The following is a 22,370-nucleotide window of genomic DNA, read 5'->3' as shown; positions in this document are numbered from 1 at the left end:
TCTTTGGAGCCTACCCCATCCCGAACCAGGCACTCCCACCAACGAAAAGGTCTAGCAGCCCCTAGAGGGTGAGCAGCCCCTAGAGGGTGATAGTAGACCACCGGGGGTGGTAGTAGTAAAGGTTTGAAAAGTGGTAGTAGTAGCAGTAGTAGTAGTAATAGGAGTAGAAGAAGTAGTAGTAATAGTAGAAGTAGTAGTAATAATAGTAATAATAAAAGTAGTAGTAGAGGTGGTAAAAGTAAAAGTAGGAGGAGTAGTAGTTTTTTTTTGGGGAGGGAGGGGAAATGCATTGAGGCACACCGCAGGGACAGCGGTAGTGTGGGACTCGGTGGATTTTAGGAGTAGTAGTAGTAATAGTAGTAGTAGTAGTAGTAGTAGTAGTAGTAGTAGTAGTAGTAGTAGTTTTTTTTTTTTTTTGTGGAGGGAGGGGAAATGCATTGAGGCACACCGCAGGTACAGCGATTGTGCGGGACTCGATAGATTTTTTTTATTAGACCACCCATACCCACTAAAACCCCCCTCCATGCCACGTGGCTTTTGATCCACCCTGGAACCACGTAAGCATTACTTCAGGATGGAGCCACCAGGGAGACCATCGCGTCTCACAGCATTAACGAGCTAACTCGCCACCATTTGCTAGAGGTGCTGATGCTCTCGAGTCCTGAAAAAAACTCGGGGTCCCTGAGGACCAGCACCTTGTTTGGCGCTTCACAGTAGGCCGCCTACTTAGCCAGCACCACTATAAGCTTAATGCTTTCCCTTGCTGATAGGTAAAAAGTACCCAGCGCTGCGTGGGTTCACATGAGCCTGTCTTTCAACTCAAGGCCTTTTTGCCTTATTCTGATCCTGCTTAGGCTTTATTCCTGGCCTTTTTCAGGGCTCTTCTAAATGAAGAGCAGCTCTCGCTGCCTGCTTCGTGCTTGTTGTCCGTTGTTAAGCAAAGGAAGCACCGTGCTGGGCCTGGACACTCTTTCTAACGGTGGTTTAAGCTTCCACACCGAAAGCAAAGCTTAAATCTGTTTTCGTTCGTACAGTTACCTCAGACGTGTCCAGATCCCAGGCATTTGTAACATCTTGTTACTTCAATTCTTCATCGAATTCGGCAGCTTACAAAACCAACCCGTAACCTGCGTTCCTCTTTACTTGTCTGGCAGTTGCTTCGTCCACCTTTATCCACGCCAGCCTCTGTCCCCTGGCATTTGGCTTTAAGAGAGCTACTTCTTGCTCCTGGCTCTGATGTCCAAAAGTCCTAGCGAAAGCTTGTTTGACCTCATCTTTCTCTACAATGGTATCCAGGTCTCGGACCTCTAATGACACTTTTCTGTTGCTCATTTTGACAGTACCCTGTCCGGCTACCGACTTTTCAATTTGCAGTAAGAATGCAGTAGCATTTTCTACACCTTTGGCTTTAATAAGTATGTCTCCTTTTTTTGTAGTGACAACACTTTGGACTGCCACTTTAGCCTTATCGGGGTCAAAGTTCGCTTTCATAGTCTTCAGCACCGTTGCAAAGGTCTGTCCTTCAGCCGTCTTCACTACTACTGTTGTTGTGGCATCCACTTTTTCCTTCCGGCTTGTTTTGTCATTCAGTGGAATTTCTTCTTGTTTGCCACTGCCTTTTCTTTTTCTTTGAAGACATAGTCTGCTGGCGTTTCTCAGGGCTGTCTGATGGGCTCCTGTTTCTCTTACTTCATTCTATTTCTTTTAGGGCAGTATTCAGGGTGTTTTTCTGTACATGCCGTCGAAAATTATCTCGCCTTTGTTCCCTCCACTGCAGAGATTCAAATGACGACTTCCAAGCGTTGGTATACAAATCTTGTTCAGTAAGACAGCCCTTTCTCAGCACCTCTGCCTCTTGAAGATGCTTAAGCGCCGCTTGGAGCCTATTTTTAACAGCGTTTGCTGTGTCTCCGTACTTATCGTTAATCATTTGTAGCGTCTCTGTAATGTCTTCCGTTGCTGATTGGACTTTGTAAGCCACTTGCTGTCGCTTTACTCTAAGCTTAGCACCACTTTCCTCTTAAGTGGCAAGCTCCTCCCGGGTCTGGTTGCTAAATACTGACACGTTGCTGTCTTCGGTGTCACTAGTGCCTATACTCGACAAACTTCCTCTTCATCCTTTGTCTGTAAAAAAAGGCTATGGAATATTTAGCAGTCCTTTTTGGCCATGAGACACGTTTTTGTGCCCCCCCCCCCCAGAATCCGTGGGGCCTGCGTCAATCACTCGGGCTTTCACCGTATCGAAACTGCCGACGGATTCCTTTAGAGTGGTTACCGCCTGGGGTACTAGTTATGCATCGACGTTTTTTATTGTGGCATCTTTTTTAGTGTCGTACTGACCCGCGAAGGCCAGCACTACCCTTTTTTTCTAGAAATAAGTATTTGGAAAGGGTTAAAACCAGGGCAGCAGTTCTCTCTGTTAACAGAGAGAACCGCTACTTGCTTGGGCTGGCCGGGAGTCGCCACTCTCTCTCAGTCCCACCCGCAGAGACTACCCTGGCGTTGAGTAACAAGTGTAAGAATGGTGTTTGTGTGTAATGTACGTATATGTTGGTACACCACGGTCATCCCAGCGAGACAAGCAGCAGGTGTACAGTCCCACGACCGCGCAGACAACCCAACAAAACGGGCTGGCGTAAGGCACTAAGGTTCCGCCATATAGCCTCCTCAGTGGTTGTAAGCCTAGATTAGTCGGCCCACCACGTCTTATTTTTATGAGGCGTACAGCCATATCAGATGTGGTTACCCAGACTTACCTGAGCCTCATCATCCGGCTTTACCCGCCACCAGGCCTCCAACGCAAGCCCGGAAAAGGACTTACCACACGCAACCTAGAACAATCCGTCAGTGTCCCTGTGTTTTTTCAGTGAGAGTGTGTGATGCATGTATCTGAGAAAAATGTTTCAACCACCGCTTACTTCTATACACGACGGGTGCTAGTTTTTGTTGGCCCACATCAAGCAATGGAGTGCCATCCACGAAAGCAGCAAAAAGCGAAGAACGAGGAGCACAAGCAGAGCCAGCTCATGCATCCACACCGATGGAGACATGGGTCACTAGTCCCCCGTCCACATCACCGCAGATACACACGCCAACGCCGCACGCGCCTCCCGATCCACGCCACCGACCACCACCACAGAGGACCACCCCAGCTGCCCATCGTCACCTCATATTTTTAGAGGATGCCCCTATCCACCACCCGGGGAAGCACCCGGTGTGGAGAAAATAGCGAAAACTCTACCAAGGGGGAGTAGTAGTAGTAGTAGTAGTAGTAGTAGTAGTAGTAGTAGTTTTTTTTTTTTTTTTTTTTTTTTGTGGAGGAAGGGGAAATGCATTTAGGCACACCGCAGGGACAGCGGTAGTGTGGGACTCGGTGGATTTTTTTCATTAGACCACCCATGCCCACTAAACCCCCCCCCATGCCGCGTGGCTTTTGATCCACCCTGAAACCACGTTAGCATTACTTCAGGGTGGAGCCACCAGGGTGACCATCGCGTCTCACAGCATTAACGAGCTAACTCGCCACCATTTGCTAGAGGTGCTGATGCTCTCGAGTCCTAAAAAGGACTCGGGGTCCCTGAGGACCAGCACCTTGTCTGGCGCTTCATAGTAGGCTGCCTACTTAGCCAGCACCACTATAAGCTTAATGCTTTACCTTGCTGATAGGTAAAAAGTACCTAGCGCAGCGTGGGTTCACATGAGCCTGTCTTTCAACTCAAGGCCTTTTTGCCTTATTCTGATCCTGCTTAGGCTTTATTCCTGGCCTCTTTAAGGGCTCTTCTAAATGAAGGGCAGCTCCTGCTGCCTGCTTCGTGTTTGTTGTCCGTTGTTGGGCAAAAGAAGCACCGTGCTGGGCCTTGACACTCTTTCTTCCGGTGGTTAGAGCTTCCACACCAGAAGCATAGCTTGGATCTGTTTTCGTTCTCACAGTTGTCAGAGACGTGTCCATATCCCAGGCATTTGTAACATCTTGTTACTTCGATTCTTCTTCGAATTCGGCAGCTTATAAAGCCAACTCGTAACCTGCCTTCCTTTTCTACTTGTCTGGCAGATGCTTTGTCCACCTTCATTAAAGCCGGCCTCTGTCCTCTGGCATTTGGCTTCAAGAGAGCAACTTCAGGCTCCTGGCTCTGATGTCCAAAAGTCCTAGCGAAAGCTTCTTTGACCTCATCTTCCTCTACAATGGCATCCAGGTCTCGGACCTCTAATGACACTTTTCTGTCGCTCATTTTGACAGTACCCTGTCCGGCTACCGACTTTTCAATTTGCTGTGAGAATGCAGTAGCATTCTCTACACCTTTGGCCTTAATAAGTATGTCTCCTTTTTTTGTAGTGACAACACTTTGGACTGCCACTTTAGCCTTATCGGGGTCAAAGTTTGCCTTCATAGTCTTTAGCACCATTGCAAAGGTCTGGCCTTCAGCCATCTTCACTACTACTGTTGTTGTGGCGTCCACTCTTTTCTTCCGGCTTGTTTTGTCATTCAGTGGAATTTCTTTTTGTTTGCCACTGCCTGTTTTCTTTTTCTTTGAAGACATAGCCTGCTGGCGTTTCTCAGGGCTGTCCGATGGGCTCCTGTTTCTCTTACTTCGTTCTATTTCGTTTACGGCAGTGTTCAAGGTTTGTTTCTGTACATGCCGTCGGAAATTATCTCGCCTTTTTTCCCTCCACTGCAGGGATTCAATTAAAGACTTCAAAGCGTTGGTATACGAATCTTCTTTAATAAGACAGCCTTTTCTTAGCACTTCTGCCTCTTGAAGATGCTTAAGTGCCGCTTTGAGCCCGTTTTTAACAGCGTTTGCTGTGTTGCCGTACTTATAATTAATCAGTTGTAGCGTCTCCGTAATGTCATTCGTTGCTGATTGGACTTTATCAGCAACTTGCTGTCGATTTACTCTGAGCCTAGTGACACTTTCTTCTAAAAAAGCAAGCTCTTGCTGGGTCTGGTGGCTAAATACTGACACGTTGCTAACCTTAGTGTCGTTAGTGCCTATACTCAACAGGCTTTTTTTCCGTCCTTCGTCTGTAAGGAAAGGCCATGGAACATTTAGCAGTCCCTTTTGGCCATGAGACACATCTTTGTGCCCCCCCCCCCAGAATCCGTGGGGCCTGCGTCAGTCACTCGGGCTTTCACCGGATCGAAACTGCCGACGGATTCCCTCAGAGATTTTACCGCCTGGGGTAAGTCGTAGTAGTAGTAGTAGTAGTAGCAGTAGTAGTAGTAGTAGTAGTAGTAGTAGTAGTAGTAGTAGTAGTAGTAGTAGTAGTAGTAGTAGTAGTAGTAGTAGTAGTAGTAGTAGTAGTAGTAGTAGTAGTAGTAGTCGTAGTAGTAGTAGTAGTAGTAGTGGTAGTAGTAGTGGTAGTGGTAGTGGCAGTGGTAATAGTGGTCATGGTAGTATAAGTGGTAGAAGTGATAGTGGTAAGTGAAAGTAGTAGTAGTTTGCTCAAGTGTACTCTTTTTAAATGCTCATCCTAAAAAAAAATTGCCATGTAACATAGTACTTTATAAACAAATCGCTTAAGATTGCACTTATAATATTTATCTTAATTTTTCAACCTTTTTTTGTAGAAAAAATTACTTTTACATAAACTTATTCCATTTTTAAATAGATCTATCATTTTGTTTTTAAGTTATATTGTTTATTCAGCCTTGTGTTTTTAGGTTTCACCAAGTAATATGTATAAAGTGGTATTAGTGTGTTGTAAGCAAGCTGGCGTTAACCTACTGCTCGAATTTATATACTACGTAATGCAGTGGCAGCGTATCTTAGTCGACTTTATACCTCGCGTTTTTGTCATACGCTGTCTATTCAATTTTTCCTGGATTTTAAATTTATTTCTCAAAATTAAAGTTATGTTTCTAGAATTTTAAATTTTAGAATATCTCATATAATTCAATAATTGAAATATTTCGGAGTAAGAAAGTAAATATAATTTAATAACCAAGTGACGCCTCATCTGATGATTTAATGAATTCGGAAAAATTATAAATAGTTGATTTTACAAATATTATAAATAATGAAGTTTGAATTTGCATCTGCAATGTTTTTATAATTCGTAGTTTTTCTTAACTTTACTCACTTCTATAATCGTTGCTAAGCCGCTGTTTGCGCGCACACAGTGGCAAGATCTTACTAGATTGACCGCAACGATTATCCTAATTCTACACGAGAGTTTTCATGGTAATGACAATAATTAAGCTACGGCTTTTAACGTGGGAATCTAAGTCGACGGTCCTTTCTTTCTGCAAGCAGTTTTTATACTCTTGTGTTCAAGGAGGACGCGTTAAGTTAGGGATCCGAACGACCTATCAGAGCTTATCCTAATCACTCCTGATTTACACGAGTACAGTCGTGGTGCAATAATTACGCAGCAATTGATGGTTAAAACTGCTGATCTCTCGGATGGAACACTAAGTACAAGTTGCTGTCGAAATTGTGTATGATATTTCTTGTGGACATACGCAGTAAGGAATTTTGACATTGTTGATTATTTACAATCTTTGATGTACGACTGCGAATTGATGTTGTAAGATAAGCGCTTTATAAGAATGTTGGAGGTTGCGCGCATAGTTCAAGTTTTGGGACGGCAGATAGTTTCAAAAGAAATAAGTTGTATGTAACGCGATTACAGAAGCAGATATACCGCTTGATGGTTCGAGGTCACTGAGCTTTTGCTTTTTATAATTAAAAAACAAAACTCTGTGTTTTGGAGTGATAAATATTAAGTACATGACATGAAATGTCACAGCCCCACCCTTCATGACGTACTTTAAGTCCCCTGTACACCACATAACGCTACACATTATTATATCATTATTCTACAGCACATACTTATAATTGTGTTTTTTTTTTTTTTTTTTAACAAGTTGTTAAAAAAAAAAAAAAAAAAAAAAAAAAAAAAAAAAACAGGTGTGGGTCTCAGGACCCCCGACAGATGTGAAACATAAAAGAATATGTTATTAAACTCGGTAGTATTTGATTGTATATGAAATAAATAGTAGTTTTCGTCAAATAAGTGCCTTCGTCTCCAGGGCTATTTTGCGGCCTAAGCGACCTGCGAAACAGAGCCTGAGGGACATAAGGCGACCACGGAGAAATGGTGCTTATGTGGCGAATCCTATTTTTTATACCAAGCGCAAGCCCGCCTCTCAAAAACGTGCGAGGTAGGAAAAGTATTAATTTTTTCGACTTTAAATAATCTTTATTTCATGTTTTTATATTAAAGAGACAGTTTATTTATTAATATGTATTTTAATCAGTGAATATTAAAGATTATAAAAAAGAAAACTAGTTAACATTTTTTTGTTCATTAACATATAAACAACGAGAACGAGAAAAAACAATATTACACGGCGGAGAGTATCTATATTACCTATTTACACACAGATACATACATTAGTTTAACAAACATTCCTGTGTATTACTTTCTCTGTCTCTTTTCGGATACCTGTTTACTATAGGTAGTTGCACACGTGCTTGAATCCCGTTGGCTCTTTGCTTAAGACAAGTTAAGATGGAGTTTGAATAAGCACAATTAGAAGACCCCGGGAAAACTTTGCATTATGGTCAAATATTGATATTTTAAAACAATCCTGTTCACAAAAAAGAAATTTTTTAAAAGTGATGAAAAAATGATACTGATTCCAATGTTGATTCATCATTTTCTACAAGCGCAAAATATTAAAGAAAGCAATGAAAAAGGCCTACCTAGATGAGTACAATTAAGAAAGAGAGAGTGAGCTCAACAGACGATCAATGCCTCTCTCTATCTCACTTACTTTTATAGGTACTGCCAAAATGCCTTTTTTACTTTATTTCTTAACATTTTGCACTTGTTGAAACAAAATTAAAAGTGCTTTTTGCTAAAAAGTTTTTCATCCTGCACGCTGGTATTTTTATTTTTTCTGCATAATAAACCGTTAAAAGATATAAGCAAAACGAACTTTAAAACCCAATTTTACACAATTTAAAGATTATTAGACCACTCAAAAATAATCATAACTATTTTTTTTTTAATTAGCGCTCTCAAATGTATATAATATAAAAAAACGCTCAATTATTAATCAATTTTCTAATTCAGAAGATTCTCAATTAGTATCCATAAATAATCAGAACAAATATTGGATTGGCGTGCTGCGTAGCACAATCGATTAGGTTCCCGACTACTAATCGAAAGGGTGTGGTTTGATTTTCGGAGTCATTAATATTTGAAAATTTTATTTACACATATATAATATATATAATACCTAATATATTTGCCTACATATAGATATGCTATATGTACAATACATGTTTTGATATTTAATTATTTTATATTCTTCTATACAGCTGTATGTACGGGTAGTACACTTTACAAACGAGAGAGGGGCGGCAGTAAGCGCGCGGAGAAAGAGAGGAGCTGAGCCGAGTTCAACCGAAGATCGTGCCACCGCACGGGTCGCTCTATCGCGTCTGTCGAGCCCCCAAGCGTACCAATAGATGTTTCACAGACAGTTTTTAAATGGGTTGTAACACCTGACCTCTTGCACACTATCCGAGGACCTAACGCACTCTGTTATGAGCGGCCCCGATTAAGGAAATTCGATTACTTTATCTTATATAGTTTTCAACTTATTTTTAATGTAAACTATTTTCACACACTGTGTATCAATCCATTTGGTTTAATTATATATTAAATAAATAAGTAAATAATGTATTTAACAAAATATGTTTTTCGGATACATGTTTTCTTTTAAATTTGGAAATTACTATACATTAACTGAGCAGCTTTTATATTTATTAAAAATCATTAACTTACTTATCACTAATTAGGCCCTAATAAAACAAATAATTGTTTACACAATTTTTCCCATGTTTTCAAAATTTTTATAATCACAATAAAAAGATTTTTGTACTGTATGAATAAAATAATAGATTTTAATTACTTTTTCTTCTTTCACAATTTTTTCTCCGTGATCAAGGGAATTTGAACTTCAGGACGTTTATCACATAGCTCGTGGGGGAAAAGTTCAGGTCAAAATTCAGAGAGGTGGGAGGAACGAAAATATATGCAGCAATGGTGGAAATCATTTTTTTCAAATGGATATACTTACATCCACGCTTTTACGCATTTTCAAATTATTCTCTTTTGTGTTATTAAAAAAAAAAAAAATTATTAATCTTTTTGAAAATGAAACAGGTTTATCTAAAAGTAATGTTTAATATGAACAAAAATGGGAGGTTCATACAAATTTTATAAATGCAATTTTAAGAGATTTTTCCAGAAGGTTACATATTAAGTGGCTAATTTTTTAAGTTAAATATGTGAAAAAGGGTATAGTTGAACGATCTGCAACTTTTTTTTTGTTTTTTTTTTATAGTATTTTTAGTATACTTTTGATGCTTGAATAATATCTGTTAAAAAAATCTATGTGTAATGAACGTCCTTAAGGGACATTCACTGGCATGTAGTACAATGCAATTGGAGAATACGGTACAACAGGATGGTCTGTCTCAATTTTAGAGATATAATTATGTTTTGGGTATCAATATATATATATATATATATAGATATATATACACATATTGATCTAAGCCATAATATGTTGATTAAAATTGTTCACTTGCTAAATATTAGAATATTTATTGAAATCACATCCAAGTAACGTAGGTATACTCATTCCAATAATAATTGCAAGATCTTTGTACATAATATGGTTTTATAGAAGGTATATATATATTTATATTATCTGCCATACAATTTTATAGAAGTATAACTTCTTACTTGGGTACTTCAACACCCACTGTCTACTGGTTTATTATTTTTATTTTTTCCCCTTTTAATAACACCATAAAGGAGGCTTTAAGCATGCGTTAAAGTGTGTACGTAAGTACATCCATATGAGAAATAATTTCCAGCGTTGCTGCATATATTTGCGGGGAGGTGTAGAAGGTAGAGGGGACTTCACTGCTAGTGCAGCACTGGAGTATGATGAGACAAGGCGGCGTACAGGGGGCTGGCGGGACAAGGTGAGGGAAAAGATAATATAAGAAATTTACTTTCGTTACATATTTTCTCAATGTCATCAATCTGAAATCGTTTATTAATTATATGATGAAGAACACGCCTACAGAAGTATAATTTCAAAAATTCACTATCTATTTTTAAAATTCGGATAGATGGTGTTGCGGAATCATCTCATCATTGAAGCCCGAGAAATAAATCTCGATAAATTTCTATGGGATTTGAACCCACAACCCCTCAAATTTCTCTGGCTAGGAGGCTAGTACGCTAACCACCAAGTCATTAGAGCTCTTTTATTTTTATACTTACATTTAAGTGTGACTTATTCCATTATGCTACTTGATGAGTGGTCTTATATAACATGAGCTAAACGCACGACCTACAAACGAATATTTTACCAAACTAAACGTTAACTTAAGGAGGCTCCATCACGGAGTGTACAAGAACTTTAACAGATATATTATTAAAGTTGAGATCGCGCTGAATCCAATGGTATTTTTATTTTTATCAGTTCGCGATCAAAATCCGGAGAAAATTCAATTTAAAGTCAGCACTTTTCGAGCTCACTTAACACAGTCTCTTATGGCCGAAGGCCTGAAGCAAACTTTTGACTATCAATTAAACTAATAAAATGGAATGCACAAGCAAAAAAATATACTTATCGTAACCCTGACACTCTTATCTTTAAGACACCGGGTGACTTTATAGGCATTGGCGATGAAAAAATTAATAAAAAAGCTAAATTACTATTTTGGTCTGCAGTTACGTTCGATGAGTGCAGTGACAAACACTGCCGGCCATATTGGTCTAGGGAGCACGCGCAATAAAAAAAAATTGAATTTGTAAAATAACATAAAAACTTTTATGATTTTTCAATTTTTATTTGTTGGGTAATAACGCAGTAAATTATGGCAATCATTAATATTAAATTATTTAACAGCTGACTGTATAAATATATAGTAAACTATATATAATAGTAGGTTGATTTAGTTAAAAACAAAACAAACTTCATTACCAAAATACTACTAGTATAAAAGGAAGCTTTCGTCTAGTGACATCGCATCGATCGTCACTGAATTGACTACCGCAGTAGGTGATGGAGCCTCCTTAACATTTTTTTTGGCTTCATCGCAAAGATGAAAGTTTATACAATCCTTTACAATTTCAAAGTGTTTTATACATTTAGGAACTTTTACATGCAGTTCGCTTGAGACACCTTTAACAGAGCGTAGGTTTGTTAGTAGAATAGTTCTAAAATATACATGATAATATTTTGCTAAATCTATTTTTAATGGACGTCAATAAAAGAAAGCTTAAAGTTGAAAAAATTTTTTTTACAAAATTTATGTACTAAAACTACGGATAAGAGTTTGGTATGTATCATTCATAACTTAAAATGTAAAAGAAATTTTGCTCATAGAAGTTTTAAGAACATGGTACCATCCTCATAATAATATAAATAGTATTTATGTTATTTGTTTGGTATGTGGTCTTCGTATCACATTGCTATGCATACGTTTCAACTATAATTTTGTTCAAGTGATGTTTTGATAAAAAAAGCGCATGTACGTATCATTTAATTTTAAAAAATCATTATTGCTGGGATTTGGAGGTATAGTTATTGTGAACAAACATCTTACCATGAAACTTAATGGCCCTTGTATGTAATATGTATTGCAGTCGTTGAAGAGTCTGTTTTGTTGCTTTATCATGTTTATCTTTTGCATTCATTTGTAAGCGATCCTCCATGTCTGAGGTACAGCAAACCAAGCCACCACTGCTTATTCCTCCACATATTCTGAGTTCTTTTGCTACAATAACATGGAATAAGTAAAAAAATATCAATTTTTTATTCGTAATAAACAAACATAATATTTCCTTAACTATACAATTACAGTACAAAACTAAAAAAAAAAAAAGAAAAAAAAAACATACTTATCAAGTAATTGTTTTCTTAAAAAATTATTAAGACTAACAACTGACGGGTGTGCCATTTTAACAAATATTCAAAAAATCTCTGAACATTATGAAATTAATTTTTATTGTAAATCAATTTTAAGTTTTTATTTTTATATTAAATAAATAAACTCCTGATAATGGAATATAAAAGCATGGCTGTATTTTATTTTTATAGTTTCATAATGTAGTAAGTGACTAGCTAAACACACTCCTAAATGTAATCATCTCATAAACATTTAAATCATATCAAAACTGTCTTATCTCAGTTGCATGAAAACTAATCTAACGTAAAACTGTTTCAATAGAGCGAAAGTTAAAATTTAAGTCTAGTCAATTTTTTTAAAGATAATCTGGCAGATGATTATTAAGGAGTATCGTATTCAAGGTGGTCAGTGAGTAAGATCCGTTATCTTTTTATAAAGAGGTGGAGTTTTAGGTCAGGATAAAAATCAAAAAGTAAGAATAAAAGATCATATGCACAATGGTAAGTTCAGAAAGTTAGAGCAGAGATTATGGATCACGTTTGGCAATAAAAAATAGGTAAAGGACTACTAAAATAGTTTTAAGCTTAACATCTTCTACACAAAGATAGAAAATGATGGCAAGGGAAGGATGATAACAAAAGAATTCTTGCTAAACAATTTTACGCAAGTTTTTTTCCCAACAAGCATAGGTATCCACATACTACCTAATTTTTCGTAAGAAATTTTAAAACAACTCTCTCTTTTACGTCTAACCAAGTTTGAGTAAAAGGGCTAGAAACTTTTACAAACGAGTACAAAACTTCTGTGAGGAATCTTACGTCACTATGTTACTAAATATTTTAGGAAGTTCACTAATTTATTTTCAGATAAAAAATCAAGTTAACTATGTCAGAATTGATTATTTCACAATTAGATACTTTAGAACATCATAAAATTCAGTTTTGAATTTTCATTTACATTCTTAATGTTTCACTTTCGATGATTTAAAATTAGGGTCACTATCCTTTTTTTCTCTGTACTTACTTTTCGTATGATTACAAAAGATAATCCTTGCACAAATTAAAAATATGGATTTCTCTATGTTATTCACTAATAAAAAATATTAATATAGTCAATGGATGATCGTTTAAATTAGTACTGTTTGGTACGATGCGTAAAAAGTAACGTATCTACGTAAACAGTGATGAAGTAAAATAAGCGGCCACGCGGATCAGTTTGTTTTTATTTAAGTGCTTACCCAAAGCGTGTTTAAGGTGGCTCCTCACTATAAATCCCACAAGAAGAGTAAGCATACTGCAACACAGCTTTTCATTGGCTGTGGAGGTTCTTGACTAAAAATGGATGGGTACCTATAGTCCCTTCAAAAAAAGTTTAGTCACATTTACACCGTTGACCTATATCGTACAATACAGTGACCCGAGCAGACGTATGTATACAAATCTGACAACATAACCCTTGTATGTAAATAATAATAAGCTGACGATAAGTAACAAAGACAATTTGTCTTCAAGAATAATAAAAAAAATGGCAGAAACTGGTATTACTAATACCGTTTTACAAGAAGCATTCAGCACAAACGGTAAAGGGGGTCTCCGCATTTTACTCTCTGAAAATGTTAATAATAAGCCACGGGTGACCAAAGACAAAAAAACTTTAGAAAAAATCTACAAGTTATTTATTAGTGACGAGTAAATACAACCGTGTCCTAACTTTATCGTGAAATATTCTATTAATTTTATCTATTAGTCAAAAAAGTACATAAGTCAGCCCCGCATTAAATTATTTTCTTAGTTCAGCGTCTCATTTATTTTTATTATAATTACGATTCCCCACAACTCCTATTCATTTTACGTACAACTTTCTGACCAATTCAAACTGCGCTGGCTACCGCTCTGCGGTGTAGCAGACGCCCCACACTTTTCATCTGTTCCGTGACTTGCACAGTTATCTACTATTTTCACAAAATATCCTATAAAACCCATGGTAATGTCCAAGTACCTGAATGTCGTTGGAAAGATTCTGATTTCTTCTATCTGCTACATAGTTTTCTATTAAGAACTACAGTATCTTTGCTGAGATATCATACAACCTGTGCCACCAATTTGACGATTCTCCATAAGAGGATATGTTACAGAGTCTACTTTCCAGTTAGTTTTTTTTAACAATTTTGGTGGTGACGAGGTCTAAAATTTTGGGAAAAGACTCCTTGCACCTTCAAGAATCATCCTTTAAAATATCATTTAATACTCCAGTGTTTTGATTTAGTGAGGAGCCACTTTAAGGGGCTACAACAGCCATGCTCTGCATCCTTCTCTCTTTATTTCATGAGCACTCCTATGTTTCACAAAGCTATCATACCAACAATTGTAATCACATTAATCGTAAACTTTTAATCTTCTTTCTTCAATTTCTAATTTTCCTTGGCATTATTCACTTAATGTAATAGTTAGATTCCCTAGAATTGTAATAGATGTATCTTTTATCTATTATCTCAACATTTTCACTAATCAATTTTTAAACTGTCACTTTATATTCATACGTACTTTAATTTCAGAACTTGTATCTCCTTATCTTATCTTTTTATGCTACTGTGACTCTTAAAGTTAAATCCAGTATAAATGTTAGCCAATATAATGTAAATAATTTTGATACTGATAATGACTGCTTGTGTGTATTTGTATATGGTTAACTTTAGTTATTCTCTCTGCTATTAATGTAATAAATTCAGACACGTCTCAACTAGCAACAAGCCAACAACAATTGCGCTCTGAGCTCTACTAACCACTGTTATAATACAAATATAAGCTAATAAAAAAAGCTATTAAAGCGACTAAGAACAATCAACAGTTTTATTGATCTGCGGTAATTCCCGAACAATTAATATTAAATATCCCCGTGTTTGACACAGTACTTTGGCTTGACCGTAAAAAATTGGGCAAATTCTAATGTCACTTACTTTTTATATTAACTTCATTGATATTTCAGACGAGCGAACAATAGGACCAGTACCACTACTTAACGATATATCTTACCACGAAGCTGACTTTTTACCTAGTACATATGTCCCTAAGAAACAAGAAAATTATATGGAAAGGAATACAGAAGTGATACGAAAAAATCATTCCCTCTCCATGCTATGAAATAATGCTGCTAATTCCAAGAACTTATGTATTTCGCATTGTCTTTGGCTATCACTTTGATAATAACAAAGCAAGATTTTTGACTTTCTGAGCCTATGACTTATATCACGTGCAAGTCATCCAATGATCAGGTCGGTTAAGGTGTAAGTACCTATAGATATAGCTAGACTAATCTAGGGACCTGGAGAATCCAGTCATATTTGCTCTCATGGCAGACGTAATGCACGACCTGAAGAAACCAATCAAATAAATTTAATGGCCAGGCCAGCTAACATCAAAGTATTCATAATCATAGCCAGACTAACCAAAGGACCAGAAGAATTCAGTTATTTTTATTCTCTTGGCAAACTAATCTCACAACCAGTTGTATCAGCTCCCGTGGTGAACTATACATACAATCTGGAGAACTCGAAAGTGGCTGCTCTTGTAGCAGGCCTATTATAAGTTAACCAATATCACGACTTTTGTCCAACTGCATGTTTCGCCCTATGATATAAAAAAAAAAATTAGTATAAAAATTTTAAAACATAAAGATTAAATAATTAATTTTTATAAGCTCATTTCAAATTCATACAATACTTTATCGCATGAAAATTGACCCTTTACATGTAACTCAGTCTGTTTAGATAGAGGCTTGGTGAAAGAGGGTAAAGGGGAAGTCAATCCATTAGGCTGGCATCACAGCCGAAAGGTGTGAGACGAATACAAGTGAAGAAGAAATGCTAACTAAGTTCGTAACCGTCTGCCCTTCGAACGAACTAGGCGTTCGTGTTGCCCTTTGTAAGATGCGGCTAGAGCGCCTCAACGCAAGGACCGGGTGCGCTACTCGGTTTATTTTTAGACTGAACATCACTTCTTCTTCTCTCGTACTCTTTGCGACAAGCTAAGTAAAAGTGTGAATTTCAACAATGAAAGTTAAAGTGATGAATCGATAAGTTCAAAACATAAAACTATGCAAGAAGTGTTAATTGAAGTTAAATTTTTTGTATAATGCGCAAATTTGCTTGTATGATGAAATAAATCTTGTTATAAGAATTATCAAGGAAAAGGCGGGGGCATCACTTTTTCTTTTATTCTTCCTGGCAATCCAGCGCTTATCTAAATCATACAGTCCATAAAATCGATGCTTCGGGGATGACAAGCAGGTAACTCACCATCCGAACACAGTCCGAATGCTGAAGCCAGATAGTGGCTTACATTAAAACTCAAAACAAATATTAAAATTATATTATGGTTTAAATATGTGTGCCAGTTAGTGTAAATGCTGACGGCCCAGCAACTAGCGAAACTTTGTGACTTTTTCCACGTCATGATTAATTCTACTTCCATCACAGTGGTTTTACTTTAATCTCTACAACCAACGATTAAAAATTTATCCATAACAGATACTTGAATAAGATGAACGAAGCTCAAACATTACAAAAACATACTCGTACAATTAAATTAAGAAGAAATTTAGCAGTTGAGAGACAAATTTATCTTAAAAATCAAGAAAAAATAGTATTTTAAAATAATAGTACCAAATGTGTACAGAACCTAGAATCTTCAAAAAAGCTCGAATATAAGAGATCATTTTACTTCGCGCAGAATGTAAAACATTTTTAACAACTCTGATGAACAAAACAAGGAAAAATGAGTAATCAAATTCTTTTAGACTTGAATAAGATTTTCAAGTCAGCCAGTAGATTTTGTATTAATTATTAATTTTTTATGTCAGAGGAAAGTTTAATCCAATGTTAAATATTAGGTCGAAAGAATGTTGTTTAGTAAATATCTCTAATGTACTTTATCATCAAATCAAACAAAAATTCAAGTTGTATTTCAAACCTGGCAATAATAGTGGTAACGAATTTTTCATTTTTGGTTCTGGAAGATCGATACCAACGTTTTAATGTAAAACTTAGACTATTACTCTATTTTTCAACATAACAAAAAAATTTTGAATTGCATGAACATAAACTGCATGAGTTTAACTTTCTTCAGGTACGACAAGTCATAGAACATTCAAATGACCATCAAAAATCAATAACCTTATGTAAAATAATAACAAGTTGATTTTTGTAATTTAGACAAAAAATAAAAAATAAAAGTATATTTAATTGTATAGCATTAAGAATATAAAGAATATTGTAACAAACATATCGTATAATTTAATAAAGTACATGGAATACAAACATTTCTTAAAAAATAAATTAATTGTTAAAGATCTTATTCGTCAAACTTAACTATCCATTTCAGATGATACGGAAGCTAATGTTTTAATGTATCGCTGAACAGACAAGACTATTAGTAAAGATATTTAAAAATGTGATAATTTTATCCATATTACTGTTAAAGCAGAAGTCTTTAAATTTTTAAACTTGACCACATGCATTAAATTTAACAGTAAGAGAAATAGTGTAATCGATAAAAATTAAAAAGATCTATAGCACTTTAAGTAATAAAATAAAATTAAAAAAATTAAATTACACGAAGTCTATTTTGTAGCCTACATTATGATAGGCAAAAAATGGTAGTAAAATTTTATATCTATAATCCCATTATGTTCTGGAACAGATTGTTTCTTATCCTTTATTTTGTATGAAAAAAAACTTATTTGGGAAAAAGAAGGCCCTAATTTGAATTTGCGATGATAGAATCCTCATGTCGGATTGGCTCTAAGAAAGGTCGTATTTCAGGTCTGCCCTAAGAAAGCTCCAATTTAAAAAACAAAAAGTAATTAAATGCTTATATTTAGAAGGCTTAATACCTTTTTAAAAAAAAGGAGAAAATATACAGTCAATTGGAAGACTCAGACTAGTCATAATCGATAATTAAAAGGTTAGTGAAAGAGTTTAAACTCAAATATTCAAACACGAGTGATGAACCTTACTGTGAACGCCCTATAAAGGTGACAACTTCAGGTATAGTACTTGAAGATCAGATATTTAAGTTGTTCTTGATAGCAAAGGATGTAAGCATATTAAAAAAAGTGCAGATAACATTTCAGGTAATATACAACAATAGATACTGAGCAGAATGTGTCAACAAATCTTCCATAGCCCCTCATTGACCCAAAATCATCCATTCCACAAAATAAAAGAAAAAGACTTTTTATTCGTTATTTCAATAGTAAATTTTTTGTCTAACTTTATAGCCTCTCACACTAACCACCCACAAACTAATAATTCAGTTTCTCTTGAGCTTCAACACACGCAACAACACCTTCAAACAATTTTTGTTAAACCCTCACTAACCTCCTACCAGCCACCATAAACCCCACCCCAATATATATACCTTCCTATATAGTTGTTCAACAGCGGCTTTCCATGCTACTCCCCGCACCACCCAGCTACCGCTACTACTTCTCTACCACTCCCAACGAACCCATACGAAATAAGGAAGAATTCTATTTCCATACCTTTAATTTTAACCCAATAAAACAATATCCGAAAACCGCCAAGCACCTTTTGCCCACCAAACAATTTTCAGAGCCCTCTATAGTTTCTCCTTCTGCCGCCTGGAAGATACGGGAAACTTCCGTAGATATATCCGTTATTTTAACCTACTAAGATTCTCCATTTTTTGTGATTCACCGCACCCCTTCACCACATTTTCGAGAGCCCCCTAGCCACAGCCACTCCATCACGAAGCCACGCTATGTTCAGAATACTTTTCACCGTTCTAATACCCCCACAATATAATCATACATTTTTATTAAAACTCAAGTAGTTAAAAAATAATACAAAAAAATAAATAAAAATTATAAAAATTAGCTAATATAGTGATCTGTTCACTTATCATAATTTTGTTCCATTGCAACATTTTATCAAAATTACTGCGTATTTGCTCATTATTCCTATTTTCTTTTTTCTTGAAAAAGCCGTCTGTCTCTTACCTAATTTTTTTTACGGATACGTACTAAAAAACAACTATAAACCATGTAAAGGTCATCATTATCTACAACCATAACTTTCATATCATAAGATTTTCAGTAAAAAGTCTTATAAAGATTTCTTTTTTACTTATTTTGATTTAACATGTATACGAAGTCATGACAAAAATAAATCCCTCTCGACAAAAAAAAATTATAAAATGATTTTATTAAAAGAAAAGAAAAAATGTATGAATAGGTATGCTGAATCATAATTTTGACTTCAGAATTGTATAATAATAAAATGTTAAAAAATCAAGTCATTGACTGATATTTAGTAATTTTAAAATTTATCTAAGTACTTTCGATTTGTTTTTTTTTTCTCTTTTTGATACGTGTACTTTGTATCGACTAAAAATTTATTTTTAACCAACATTTTCTACTTCTGAATTAACTTTTACGGTTTACTTTAACTTTATGGTTTAATTTTAACCTTTAAAATTTACGGTTAATTCGCATAAATATTCCTTGTTAAGTTTTGCACCTTCATAAAGATACGTATAGTTATCAATGAGAAAGAATATTTTAAAATGAAGTGTAATGTTTTCGTTCAAATTTGTAATGAATTTTAATGTTTTAGGCACATGGATTGACTAACACAACACTATAACTTAGATCAAATTACGATTGTTAAGATATATTTAAGTGTTACTGTCAAGATTAGATTTTTAAACTAATTACAATACTTTATCGTTAAAAATCATATAATTATCTTATTAGTCATTGAATCAAGAAGCAAGTTAACATAATGGCCAAAATTTAATAAATAATTAGATAGTTAAGCTCTTCACCAACATGTATTGCACTTGAATTTCAGCTGATGAAGGGTTGGCGCGTGAAGCGCGCAGATGACAGAGCCCTACTCGTGTGTATCTTCCTGTATCATTAAATTATATAATAGGGGCCATCCAAACCCCTTTCTCTACCCCTATCCTACCTTGTCACCCTTCGGCCTCTATCAAAACCAGGTGAAATTCTATTTCTTCCTCTGGAAAATGACTTAATCATGTATTACTCTCGGCCTTGCTCACATTTTTGTTCTGCCCACTCCCACTCCCCCTCTGCCTCAAAACAAAGAAAAATTTGTTTTATTTTTCCGTACAATTAACCAAATTAAACTCTGGATAGTCTCACCTCTTACTTCCTAACCCCCATTAGTTTTTCGTATCCATTTTTGCTATCTCTGAAAAAAACCAAATTAGAATCATTTGCTCCTCCCCCCCTCGCGCTCTCCAGCACACTTTTTGTACCACCCTAGCTACACCCTCCTCAAAAAGAGAATCACTGCACCATACACATCTATCACATCATATGTGTTGCATTTGTGTGCATGTATATCAACAAAAGAGAAAGTATGGCAACGTCACATCTCGACTATTTCGAGCCGAATGTTGTTTTTATACTGTTAATCTATACACTTTTCTAGTTGCAGTTTCTTCGTCAGATGTCTTAAATAATTTAGTGTTTGCGTTATAAAATAGTATCATAAAATGTGAAAAAATCAATATCAGAATACTAAAGGAGATTTTAGTGCTCTAAAGAGGAATGAAAAAAAGAAAAAGTCACTAGCAGCAATGTCTGCAGCAAAGAAAAAGAAGTTAAAACGTGACATTATTATCTCAAAGAAGTTATTGGAACGACACCGAATAATAAATTTGAAGGAATTAGTTAAGACATCAAAGAATATTAACTGCTAAGAACAATTAAATTTGAAAAAAATCACCGATAAAACACGTTTTGGATTCCACAGTACTTTCACTGCACTGTGTGACAAATATCATACTCAAAATAAGATTCACACAGACACATTTCATGATGCAAATAGAAAAAAAATTTCTGGTATAAATACTTTGGTAGTATGTGGTAATTTTTTGAAGATGACTATAATAAATATTACATATGAATAATTTATTGCAGTTTATTGTAATAATGACATATTCTTTACAGGAGCAGTACATGTAGGTTTAAGGTGCACTTAAAAAAAAAAAAAAAAAAAAAAAAACTTGTGTCCTCTGTTGATATCTCCACGTTGTCTGAGAGAATGTACAAAAAGTACGAGTCAGAGATAGGAAAACATATTGAAGAAGCTGCGAAATAAAGCTGTGGACGAGCAGCTAACGAAGGAAACTAGTTTTAGAGAAAACGAATGAGTTGTCAAAAATTTTGTAAGTTTTTTTTAAATCACAGTAAATTTGTGACTTTTATTTTTTTTAAAGTGATGAAATTATTGAATTTAATTTTTTAATGACAACTGTTTTTGGTCAATCTATTTTTCATGTACAATTGATCTTACAATTCCTCAAAAATACGTTTTGTTATATTTTTTATTTTGACGTTTTACAAAATGTTTTGAATTAATTTTCAAAAGTTTAAAGTATTAATTTTTTTATACGCACAGTAAGAGTGGTTTTTATAAGTAGTATTGATTTTTAAAATATTTATTAATTTTTATAGTTAACCATATTTTGTAACTTAGATTTTTTTTATCCTTTAGACCAGAACATTCTGACAGACATTTATCCTAACATAGGAAAACTCCACTCAAACATGAATGAGCATACCCAGAATCCTAATGCATCTAAACCTTTGTTTTATAAATCCATTGATGAAATTGTGCCGTATGACATGGGACGGAGTGAAAGAGGCAGGGGTAGTGCTTAAACCAGTCTTAATAGGTACGGCACTATTATAGGCTTTTTAAGAGTAAAAGTACTAGATTATGCGACGAGTAACCGTAAATGTACCAAATCTGATTTAGGATATCCTAAACTCAATGATGACTGCCACAAAAATTTTTCTGCCAGTGCAAAAGCTATGGAAGCTCATGCTGGAGAAGAGTTAGTTGATAGCAGTTTGATTCTTAAAGTAAAAAATCTAAAGGTGCATGTTATAATTGATGATGATGATAGTAGCACTATAGCTTCTATACGAAAAACCAACCTGTACACAGTTCACAAATTATATTAGATAAAAATTATTTTATTAAGAATTTTGGCAAAGATTTGTACAATTTGCCAAAAAATTATAAAGAACTCAAAAAAAAAGGCATCATCAGGCACATAAAAAAATGCTTTTCTTATGCAGTAGAGCAAAATAAAAGTAAAAGCATTGGGCTTGCTGACACACTACGAAATATTGCTAACCGTTTATTTAACCAGCATAAATAATGTGGTAACTGGTGAAAAATGAAGACAATATAATTATCAAACCATTAATTATTCAGATGTAAATTCAACAAATGAAATTACAGGATATTTTTAATAAATGTGCAAAAACTTCCAGCAAATTCTGTTTTTTAGCATCCAGCCAGGCCAACGAATCGGTTCATAATATCATTGCTCAAAAATTACCAAAAAAAATTTTCTACAG

General features: G+C 35.2%; 1 non-coding gene across 1 annotated transcript in view; it reads right to left on the bottom strand.

Annotated features, from left to right (window-relative positions):
* Window positions 1–22,370, bottom strand: part of LOC106645412 (dally-like) — a 103,022-nt gene that overhangs the window by 40,310 nt on the left and 40,342 nt on the right. The window contains exon 2 of the transcript XR_016293216.1: window positions 11,646–11,816. This is a non-coding gene — a transcript (dally-like). The remainder of the gene's footprint in view (window positions 1–11,645; window positions 11,817–22,370) is intronic.

This window comes from Copidosoma floridanum, unplaced genomic scaffold (genome assembly GCF_036245765.1).
Source record: "Copidosoma floridanum isolate Cflo_tuat_1 unplaced genomic scaffold, Cflo_Japanese_pri ptg000023l, whole genome shotgun sequence".
Lineage (NCBI taxonomy): Eukaryota > Metazoa > Arthropoda > Insecta > Hymenoptera > Encyrtidae > Copidosoma > Copidosoma floridanum.
Note: the sequence above shows the minus strand (reverse complement) of the source record. Positions and strands in the feature narration are given on the sequence as shown.